The sequence below is a fragment of the Camellia sinensis genome, chromosome 10, assembly GCF_055761805.1.
Source record: "Camellia sinensis isolate YWXY chromosome 10, ASM5576180v1, whole genome shotgun sequence".
Taxonomy (NCBI): domain Eukaryota; kingdom Viridiplantae; phylum Streptophyta; class Magnoliopsida; order Ericales; family Theaceae; genus Camellia; species Camellia sinensis.
The window spans coordinates 13,345,628-13,355,215 of record NC_138970.1 but is presented as its reverse complement, the minus strand read 5'-3'; positions in this window follow the sequence as shown (position 1 = coordinate 13,355,215).

Sequence of the window (9,588 nt, the reverse complement as noted above, 5' to 3'; positions counted from 1 at the left end):
TTGACAACCTATTGGTCGTATTAACAACCAGTCATCTCCTTGCCACGTGGCATTTCCCCATTCGCACCATGCGATCCCATAGCTGTCACCATTATGCCAAAAATTCAAAAGGTTACCGCCTTTTTGTTTTCCCTCTATGTATACGCACTAGAAGTCTAAAAACCCTCATCACTGTTTACCTTATTTCTTGCTCAAAAAACCCTGGTTTTCTTAAAGCCTTAGCCGGTGCTGTCGCTGTCACTGTTGCTCACACTCCCCGCTATCATTCTTGCTTCGTCAGATTCGCCATCCTCCGTCAAAGTTCCTCCTCCATATGGATCAAGATCCCTCATCATGTTTGGTAAGTCTTTTCAAATTTTTCTTCACTTCCCTCTTTCGTTGTTCTTCAAGTTCTTCATTTTTCCTCGTTTGAGACTGTTGGCCTTCTGCCTATACCCTCATTGTAGGGTAGAAGCTGACGAATATTCATAGAATTAGGCGAAATCGCAACCAAAAGCATGCGTGGGGCCTCCGTCTCTCTCATTCCCTTTAATTTTAGTACATAAATTTAATACTTCGGATGAACAACGTGATTTCTGGGCAAGACCAAGCAAAAATTCGATTTTGGATCTTGAAATTGTTCCAAACCGAGCTATAGTGTGTTTGTGGACCCTTTAAGTGATTTGGACCGTGATAGAGACCACTAGGAGAGTTAAACCGAGATAAACGCCAATCGTTTCTGATGGAGACCCAAAGTCAGCCTGACCCCTTAGGTTGAGTAACCGAGATAAAAAGGATAACAAAGATAAAATAGCTCAGCGGAGACTTTTTAGCTGAGCTAGGAATATTTGAATGCCGCGCACTTGATGCCGTGCTAACACTTTTCACTTATTTTTTAATAATGCAGAAATTAGGACCGACTAGGCACACCTCAACATCACTATCGGTGAGGCTCAAAGACCGAGCAAATAATCACCTGAGCCGCTCAATTTTGACCAAACTACTATCAATTTTACCATACAAAATAAAACCAGGGTAGATGGGGAAGTACCGGTTTATGGTTAGTTTGCTTGGGGCAATGGCTGAGTTCCGTAGAGAATAAAACATTCTAAATGATGCCCACTTGGAGCTGGCTAAGAAAGGAGACACTCCTTGGGGAAAATTAGATGCTTGCCCCTTCACGGTCGTGTCCATTGTGGAAGGCAGCCTACGTTTCTCGGTCTGAACCCTAATCTGTGAATTTTTGAAGCAGACTAGGCTGTGTCCAACCCAAATGTCCAACCCAAGTGTCCAACAATACATACAAGATAATAAATGACGTGGTCGCGCTGAACTGGATCTTCGGTTTGAACCTCAGCTTCGTCGAGATATTCCACCAGTATACACTTAGCAAAAATAAAAGAGGCTTTTGCTATTAAGGGTAACCCAGACAAAGAAATAAATGATAATGACTTTTTGTGGGTGTTTGGAAATTATGAAGACACCAAGGCACCCATACCGGGCTGGTACATACGCAAAAATTTCGGGAGCGCTGGTGAGCAACATAGCACGGTTCAAATTTTTGTATTTGATTTGTCTTTGTCGATTTAACCCTCGCTTTCCTTTTGTAGATTACAAACTCTTGGCAAACGATTACTCTCACGCTAGCCAAGAGGCTATAAAGGTTGCTCTGTTGCATCTAGTTGAGGAAAGAGAAGCCCAAAAGCTGTTCGGATATGAATCGAGCTACCGTCATACAGCGTCGCGTAAGAGTAAGGTCACCGATTTCCTTCGTGCCACCTCTCTAGAGTCGGATCCAACCTTTCTACCGATCAGACTCGTACCCTTAATAGCCGAGCAGGAGATGGCCAAAATCTGAGCCATCAAGTCAATGATCACAAGTGAGCTGAGTGATTCTCAACCGACGGAGACGGTATGAGGGTAGTCATCCTAGCACGCAGCTTAAGAATCTGGCCCAGTGCTAGCTTTGGCCAGTGAGCAAGGCTCTGGTCGGTCGAAGAAGAGGCTGAGACGGGCTTTGACTAAACAAAGGCTGGTTGATGAAGATTCTTCTGAGCTTCCGTCTATTGAACAGGGAGAGCAGACCAAACAAGCTATAGCCAGTCAAGCACACCAAACCTCGTCCCCCCTCCTCCAGTGTGGTCGCCTTAGCTCAAATATAAGGGCCGAGCTGTGACCACCACTGACTTCATTTATGTAGACAAGGATTACTCCTTGGGCTTCAACATGACCAAGGGTCTGGTCCTCCTAGCAGATATGAAGAAGCATGAGGAATTATTTGACCTGAAGGTCCTTAGGTCGACGGCGAAATCAATCGTGCTGGTAAGTGGGCGAATCTCTTAATCACCAAGTTATTGGTCGATTTCGGTGCATTAACTGCGCGTGTGTTGTAGGCTGCATAGAAAAACTACCTCACCCACGAGCGCATGATTTTTGTGTGACAGAGTTTGAGGGAAGCCATCGCTGACAACAAGGCCAAAATGGCTGAGTTGGGGAAGGTGCAAGCTTCTCTTGAGTCAGTGATAGTCGAGTGGGATCTGTTGGCCGAGAAGCTTTTGAAGACTGAAGATGACAAGAAATTGGTTGTGCAAGCCAAAAAAGAGCAGTACCTGGCCAAGCTACGAAAGCTCTGTGCTACTCACAAGGTCGAGCTAAAGGACTAAGTTAATAAGGCTGAGGACTGTGGTTACACGGAAGGCGAGAAAGTGTATGAATGGCAAGTGGGGGGAACAAAAGATATCCTTTTTTCAGTGCGGTTGGAAAGCTGCCATAGAGGCGCTTGGCCATAGGCCTGACTTTGATATTTTTAAGAATCCTCCACCGGCCTTCATTCCGCCACACATGCAAGCTTACGCTGTAGTCGTACATCAGAAGTTGATTGAAGCGGCGACGGCTCCTAGAGCGGCTGAGGTAATACTCTCCCTACTAACCAATGAGAGTCCACAGCCGGTCAATGAGGAAACATAATCACGGGGCGATAACATGGCCAAGATGGAATCTGATCTGAGCCCCATCATCGAAGAGGAGCTGCGGTGAATGCGACCGAAGAAGACCTAGCTGAGTAGGAGGAGACTGTGAACATAGATTAGGCACTTTTGTATTTTCCATTTTTTTTTTTGATGTAACTGGGTTATGCACCCCACTTATGTAACAACACTATGCCATGAATGAGAATCAACTACTTTCGGCTTGCCATTTGCATTTCTACTTGCGTTCTTTAATTCCTCTACTTTGGTTGAATGATTACAATCGTAGCTTTCATTGTTGCCGAGATAAAACTGCTCGGTTGAACTTTACTATGCTAACTTGTTCGAATGTGTGTAAACGTAGAATTTTCAAAACGTGGGGAAGCATGACATCCCCGCCGAGCAAAAATAAGCTCGATTGTGGAAGCCGAAAGGTAGATATGTTGGGAATTACATCAACTGTCTCCCCGGTGAGCAAATTCAGCTCGATGTGAAGGCAAAATTAATCCTCGAGTTGGACATATCACAAATTTAGCTTGGTCTCAAATCAAAAGTTATTCATAACACCAACTTTCTATTGAGGTAAAACTGTTTGAACGGATGAGCAAAGTTAGCTCAGAACAAACAGTTGCAATTGGTGAGAACATAATTAGGCAAAGTCAACCTGGATCGAGCTAAATCAACTCGGCTTCAAATTGCTAGTTGGATAGAACACCAACAGTCTATTTGAGGTGAGCAAAATCAGTTCGGCAAAGGATGAGCAAAATTAGCTTAGTACAAGTGATCACAATCGGGGATGACACCGACTGTTTGTACGACAGACAAAATCAGCCGAGACCGAGCGAAGTCTGATCGGTCTTGTGCCCTAACCTTGCAACTTTCTGCATGGTGAACCATTGCAACTAAGGCCAAATTGCCTCTAGTACTCGGTAGCTTAACGCGTTAATACATAAACACATTGTAACGCCCTCAAAATAATAACATTAAACCCATCAATATAAACATGCATTTATATATAAAAAAAAAGACCCACATTCTTCAATTCATCAGAGTGCTTCATTACAAAAGTATTACATATTAACAACAAAAGCAAATGCCCTACGGGCTTACAGCTTTCCAAGTTAACACTTGGTTACAAAAAAAGGAGTACTAACTCGATTACACATTAAGCCCTTGGCTTGAATTTACATGTAATACATCAAAAGGAAATAAGACAACCAAAAAGTCTGTCCGCCTCTAGCCTTCCAAGCTATGTCCTTGGAGGTGGCATGCTACCTGTGCCTGAAAATGATGTTCCCATATAGGGTGAGCCACAGCCCAGTAGAAATACACTAAACCAACTATGAACAGTGACTAAAAGATTAGCAGTTGATAGATGGCCAACACCGAGTCCATTCACTTGCTTTACATTACAGTTTCATGACATACAAGTCCATGTTACATTTCATTTTCCATTTCTTTTCAATTCTCAATTCATAACTATGGCTCAGAACCTGGCCATCCACTCATACGAGACAGTAACTCATATTAGACATTTTCCCATTTCATAATAGATAAGCATATTAGCTATATCAACACTTCCATAGATATGCATAAGAGCAATATCACACTTCCAAAGACAAGCGTATGAGCTGTGTCAACACATCACTAGATAAGCATATGAGCTCTATCTATGGAGTCCATCCCCTATCTCCTCCCAAACAACATCCGGTTTAGAGGTCCATCCCCTATCATCCCCTAAACCGTGGAGTACATTCTCTATCTCCTCCAACACAACACAATGCATATAAACAATTATTATACACATTATCAATCAATACATAAAGTTAATGTATTCTTTCAACCGTCATACTCAATGACACATTCCAGTGATTAGTTTTAGTTTGCCTAATCATCATGCATTGTCTACAACAATCAAGACTATCCTCCACCGATAGCCCAAAGCAGTTATTTCTATACAGAATATAAATGCAACAAATGGATATATAATCAACATCCCAACTAGGTGAGCGATAGGTAATCCAACTACACCCTTTAATCCCATACATTCCCAATCTCAACATTTCCAAATCAATTTCTCATTTCTCACAATTAATTATACAAATTAATTAACCAATGTAATTAGAACATTTTCCATAATTAACATTACAACCCTTAAGTTCCGTTTCCATCAATGTCTCAACATTTATTCCATTTCTCTATGCCAAACATGCATCTAGGTTTATTATAATTAAAACCCTAACTTTTGTAAAATTACATAAAGGCCCAAAGTTTTCTCAAAATTACACAACAACTCCCGACATATCAAAATGCTAAAATTTAAAGACAAAGCTCATAAAGAGGAGTAAGGCATCCCTACCTCAAATTTAGAAGGGGAAGAAGGAAGAAAAATCCAAAAGTCGACGGAAGAGAAACCAAGCTTTGCTCCGATCAAAATGAAGCCCTCGACAAGCTCTACACTTTATCTCAAAGAAGCAAGATGAGTAGAGGTCTTCAACCAAGTAGATCTAAGGATCTTTGAGTAAAAAGTGCCTTTTGAGAGAGAGAGAAGGTGTTTCACGGTTTAGAGAGAGGAAATGGAAGAAAAAGTGAAAGAAAAGGTCAAGTGAGGGCCTTTATATAGTACTAGGTCAAACATAGATATAAGCCCCAAAGTCAACTCAAAATATTTAGTCAAAATATCCCCAAAAAGTAGGTCCAAACCGTGAGAAAAATCTGGGAAAAAGTCGCAGGTGTCGACCCCTGCAACAGTGGTGTTGACACCAAAGAGGAAAAAAAAATCTGGGAAAACTTTGACTGCACTGCAGGTGTCGACACCACCCAAGGCTGGTGTCTACCCTATCTTCCAACAACCAACACACAGAAAGAAGAGGGTCGATACCATCCCAGACTGGTGTCTACCCTATCTTCCAGCAACCAACACACAGAAAGAAGAGGGTCGACACCATCCCAGACTGGTGTCTACCCTATGTTCCAGCAACACTTCTAGAACTTCATCAACAGGTAAGGGTCGACCCTAGGAAGGCTGGTGTCGACCCTAGAATGGGATTTCTAAGTCTCCAAGGAACTTTTGACAAGAATAAGTGCGAACAACCAAACCCAACAAGTTTAAATCAATTTGTACACCTCCAAAACTGAGGTACAACAACACCAAAGATTCCCAAAATAAAATAAAGGGTTCAAATACATTTACCAAAAACTTTAAAGGGCTCAAGTGCTACACACATAATACAAGAGAAAGAAGCGGCTTTTTTCCATTACACATCAAACATTACATATAACGCCAGGAGGCCAAGTTTGAATAAAAAGGAAAAAAAGGTTACATTTCAAAAATAGAACAGCTTGAGATTGGTCGCATTCCATGGCCTTGGTATAGTTTTGCCATCCAAGTCTTCCAGATGGTATGCCCTTTTGCCGGCAAGACCTATTATCTTATATGGCCCCTCCCAATTTGCACCAAGTTTGCCTTCACCGGGGTCCAATGTGTTACCCATCACTTTTCTCAAGACCCAGACCTCCATTTTGAACAGACGTGGATGCATGGTCTTGTTGTACTTCTTGGAGAGCTCTTGTTGGTAGGCCACAATGTGAATTAGCGCCTTTTCTCATCTTTCTTCAGTTAGGTCCAACTCCAGGGTGATAGCTTCACTGTTCAAGTCAGGATCAAAGTTTTCATATCGGATGGTTAGCATGTTGATCTCCAAGGGTATGACTGCTTCCATGCCATAAACTAGGGCAAATGGAGTTTCTCTAGTTGAATATCTTGGGGTAGTTCGGTATACCTAGAGCACGTTGGGGAGTTCCTCGGCCCACTTCCCTCTGGCTTTCTCCAGCCGTTTTTTCAGCCCACCTAAGATAATCTTGTTTGAAGCTTTAGCTTGACCGTTTGATTGAGGGTAGACCGGTGTAGAATTGTAGAGCTTAATCTTCAACTCTTTGCGATATCTGCGAAAGAGTTTCCCATCAAACTACATACCGTTGTCGGAGATGAGGGCCTTTGGGACGCCAAACCGAGTAATGACATTTTGCCAGACGAACTTCTTTACATCCTTCTCCTTGATGGTAGCCAATGGCTCGGCTTCAACCTATTTGGTAAAGTAGTAAGTAGTAGCAATGAAAAATTTATGGTTGCCCGGCGCAGTTGGAAGTGGTCTCACAATGTCCAGCCCCCATAGTGCAAATGGCCAAGGACTAGTTAAGGAGAGCAACTCTCTAGCTGGTTGGTGGATTTGGTGAGCAAATTTTTGACACTTCTCGCATCTGCGGACATATTTTTGCTCATCGGCCTGCATGCATGGCCACTAATAGCCTTGGGAAATTGCCCGGTATGCCAGCGATCTGCTTCTAATGTAACTACCACACATGCCTTCATGAATTTCAAAGAGGAAAGCTTCAACCTTGCTAGGGTGGACGCATTTTAGGTATGGTCCAGTGAAGGATTTCTTATATAAGGTGCCAGATAGAGAGAGCCAAAACCGCTCAGACCTGGCCCTTTTTTTGTTGGCTTCATTCTTTTAAGTGGGTAGGACTTGATCTTTTAGGAAGGTGACGATCGGATCCGTCCAGGATGGCCTCAAGTTAGAGAATAATACCTCAGACACCTCCGGCTCCTCAATGCTAGGTCAGAACAAGAACTCGATCATCAAAGGATTTGGAAAAATGTTCTGCATGGATGCCAAGCTTGCCAGTTCATCGGCTTGGCTATTTTTCTCACGATCAATTTGTTCCATTCTTATTGCGGTGAACTTTTTGACCTCAACACGTACCAGCACTCGGTATTTGGCCATCCTCTCATCCTTGGTCTCGTATTCACCAGAGACGTGGTTGATGACGAGTTTGGAGTCATTAAACACCATGAGCTTGGATGCCTCCGTCCACAGAGTGCTTCTCAGGCAGGCAAGGAGGGCCTCATATTTCGCCTCATTGTTGGACGTGGGAAATCCCAGTGTGATGGCATACTCAATGGTTAACCCATTTGGTGAAGCCAATACAACTCCTAGCCCGGCACCGTGTCTGTTCGAGGCTCCGTTGATGAAAAATTTCCACACTTTCTCGATGAAACAACTTCCAACAGTCAGATAGGCTTTGAGAATTTCTTAAGTCCAAGGCACCGATCGACTCTGCGTGCAGTTTTCTAGCATGGTCATTTAGCTTTACAATCAGTAGATCGGTCGGATCCCTTTCTACTCGCTCAGGACTGTCTTGTCTTTCGATTGCTTGTACCTTTCTCCCTTTTGGGGGCATTGAAACTGTGGGCTATGCTAAATCCACATTAGCCATTTCTTTCCGCTCAAATTCATGCACCAACTCCATAGGACAAACGGAGTGAGTGCCAGGGGCAAATTCCACCACAAAGTTGGCCAGGGCTTGTGCCTTGATGGCTGTTCATGGTTAAAATTTCATATTGTGATGCCCTAGCTCTACCGCCCACTTCAGAATTCTAGTAGTGAAATTCACCTTCTCAAAGAGCACCTTCAGCGGGAATTCGGTCAGCACTACTATTGTGTGGGCATGGAAATAGTGTGCTAACTTTCTGGAGGCCATCATAAGAGCTAAATTTAACTTTTCAAGCGGCAGATATCTTGACTCGGCTGGGAGCAACATCTTGCTGACATACAAAATAGGAAGGTTCTAAATCCCTTCAGCTCAGACGAGTATCGCGGTCACCACATGTTGAGAAATGGCCAAGTACAAATAAAGCTATTCGTCTTGTTATGGAGTGACTAGGATTGGAGCGGAAGAGAGATATTCTTTTAGGTCTGTCAAAGCGCGGTCGCACTTTGCATCCCAGAAAAATTGGGCTTTCAAAGTCTTGAAAAAGGGCCTGCAACGATCTGATGATCGGTTGATGAATGTGTTCAACGTTGCTGCCATTCCGGCAAGATGTTGCACGTCTTCCGTGGAATTTGGTCACTCCAGCTCCTGGATTGCCTTGATCTGTGAAGGGTCGGCTTCAATTTCTCGGTTGGTGACCAAAAAACCCAGAAATTTTCTAGTTCCCACTTCGAAAACACATTTGGATGCGTTCAAACGCAATCTGTGGAGCTTGAGTATGGCAAACATCTCGGCTAGTTCGGCGAGGTGCTGTGACTCATCTTTACTTTTTACTACTATGTCGTCAATGTAGGCCTCCATAGTGCGGCCAAGGAGAGGGGCAAACATTTTGGTCACCATTCTTTGAAAGGTTGCCTAGTGTTTTTCAAGCCAAAGGGCATGGCCTTATAGCAGTACAAGCCCCTTGGTGTGGTAAATGATGTTATCTTTCTGTCTGATTCAAATATGGTTATCTGGTGGTAACCACGGTATGCATCAAGGAAGCTGAACCTTTGGTGACCAGCGGTAAGATCCACTAGCTGGTCGATTCTTGGGAAGGGAAAGCTATCCTTGGGACAAGCACGGTTGACCGTTTTGTAATCGACACACACTTGCCATTTCCCATTTTTCTTTGGCACCACGACCGTGTTAGAAATCCATCTTGGGTAGTGCACCTTTTCGATTGCCCCAACTTCTAGCAAATTATTGACTTCTTCGGCTACTACTTTTGTAATAACCTAACCCTCGTATACGATTTTGGTATCTTTTTAGTCCTCTATTCTGTGTGTTTGAATGTTTATTGAGAAATGCTATGTGAAATTTAGTTGAA